A 2,390-nucleotide genomic window follows, 5' to 3' on the forward strand; every position below is an offset into this window, starting at 1 on the left:
AAGAGAATCGCTTAAGCCAGGAGTTGGAGGTTGCTGTGAGCTGAGATGCTACGGCACTCTACCCAGGGCAACAGCTTGAGGTTCTGTCTCAAAAAAAAAAAAAAAAGATTGCATTTGCTGCCTAGTGCACCAGGTACCACAGCAAGTTTGATTTTCAAGTCCACTGTGATTGCTTTTGCACTTTGTGTAACCTGGGCTTTTTTTTTTTTTTTTTTTTGAGACAGAGTCTCAAGCTGTCCCCCTGGGTAGAGTGCTGTGGCATCACTCACAGCAATCTCTAACTCCCGGGCTCAAGCGAGTCTCCTGCCTCAGCCTCCCAAGTAGCTGGAACTACAGGTGCCCACCACAATGGCTGGCTATTTTTTTGTTGCAGTTGTTTAGCTGGCCAGGCCAGGTTCAAACCCACCATCCTCGGTGTATGTGGCTGGAGCCATAACCACTGTGCCATGGGCGTGGAGCCCATTAACTCTCTTCTTCTGTCATGTTGGTCATAGCAGAGATCCCAGGTTGATGCTGCTCCAAAATTCAGGTTTCCACCTCCCGCTTCGCCTCTGGCCACTTAGCAGGTTTTCCTCCATTGCCTTCTTCAGTCTTAGCATCTGAAGAAGGTATTTTTTTCCTGTTGCCTCCACAATCTGATGAAACTCTCTGTGGGAAAATCCAAAATGTCTCTCAGCAGTTTTTTTTGCTGTGCTCTTTAGCATATTTAATAATTTAATAACTGTTAGCTTAAAGATTGCAGTGCATGAAAAACATTTCAACATTTTCATTTATGTAGATACAGAATTAGTACTACCTATATGTAATGTGCCTGCTTATTTTTCCCTCAAATATTTGGGCAGAAAGGTTTGCATTATACATGGCAAAATATAGTAATTTATATTCCCACCAACAGTGTATAAATGTTCCCTTTCCCCTGCATCTGTGCTAATATCTATTGGTTTTTTTTTTTTAACACTTTATTTACTTATTTATTTTTGAGACAGAGTCTCACTATGTCACCCTTGGTAGAGTGCCCTGGCAACACAGCTCACAGCAACCTCAAATTCTTTGACTTAAGCCATTGTCTTGCCTCAGCCTTCCAAGTAGCTGGAACTACAGGCCCCAGCCACAATGCCCGGCAATTTTTTTTTTCAGGGGAAAGCGCGAAAGCAGTCCCCTACTACCACAAATTATGCAGTCCAGTTTCCCACATTTGGGGAAATCGCAGGGGTCAGCACATCCGGAGTGCAATGGATAAGACTCACCCTGAGAAAACCACCTTTGTGATCATGGTATCTCCCCTGCCAGGTAAGTATTGCCTGGCAATTTTTTTTGTTGCACTTGTTTAGCTGGCCCGGGCCGGGCTCGAACCTGCCACTCTTGGTGTATGTGGCTGGTGCCATAACCACTGTGCTACAGGCGCCGAACTTTTTTTAACTTTTTTATAATGGCCTTTCTAATTGAAGTAAAATGGTATCTCATTGTGGTTTCAATTTGCATTTCCTTGATGATTAGTGATGCTGAGCATTATTTTCATGTTTCTTGACCATTTAAATATATTCTTTTGAAAAATGCCTGTTTGTCTTTTGCCCACTTTTTAAGGCTTGTTACTTATAGATTCTGGATAGTAGCCTTTTGTCAGACATATACTTCTCAAATATTTTCTCCCATTCTGTAGGTTGTCTATTTACTATTTTGATTATTTCTTTTTCTGTGCAGAAGCTTTTTAGTTCACATTTTATTTGTCTGTATTTGTTTTTATTGCATTTATTTTGGGGGTCTTATTCATAAATTCTTTGCCTAATCTAATGTCCAGAAGAGTTTTTCCTAGGTTTTCTTACAGGATTTCTATTGATTCAGGTCTTATTTGAGTCTTTTTTTTTTTTTTTGAGACAGAGCCTCAAGCTATCCCCCTGGGTAGAGTGCAGTGGCATCACAGCTCACAGCAACCTCCAACTCCTGGGATCAAGCGAGTCTCCTGCCTCAATCTCCCAAGTAGCTGGGACCACAGGCACCTGCCACAACGTCTGGCTATTTTTTGGTTGTACCTATCATTGTTGTTTGGTGGGTCCGGGCTGGATTCAAACCTGCCACCTTAGGTGTATGTGACTGGCACCTTAGCCACTTGAGCCACAGGCACTGAGCCTTATTTAAGTCTTTAATCCATCTTAAGTTAATTTCTGTGTATGATGAGAGATAGGGATCCAGTGTCATTTTTTGCACATTGCTATCTAATTTTTTCAGTGCCATTTATTGAAAAGGATGTCCTTGGGTGGCGCCTGTAGCTCAAAGCAGGAGGGCGCCAGTCCCATACACTGGAGGTGGCAGGTTCAAACCTGGCCCGGCCAAAAACTGCAAAAAAAAAAAAAAAAAAGAAAGAAAGAAAGAAAAGGGTGTTCTTTCTCCAG

The 2,390-nt window shown here is 42.3% G+C and overlaps 1 non-coding gene across 1 annotated transcript; it reads right to left on the minus strand.

The window, feature by feature from the left end:
* Window positions 1-1,134: 1,134 nt before the first annotated feature.
* LOC111722511 lies at window positions 1,135-1,298 on the minus strand. The gene has a single exon (XR_002771299.1). It is a non-coding gene; the product is annotated as a U1 spliceosomal RNA (small nuclear RNA).
* Window positions 1,299-2,390: the final 1,092 nt, after the last annotated feature.

The sequence above is a fragment of the Otolemur garnettii genome, unplaced genomic scaffold (genome assembly GCF_000181295.1).
Source record: "Otolemur garnettii isolate 467f Iridium unplaced genomic scaffold, OtoGar3 scaffold00268, whole genome shotgun sequence".
Lineage (NCBI taxonomy): Eukaryota > Metazoa > Chordata > Mammalia > Primates > Galagidae > Otolemur > Otolemur garnettii.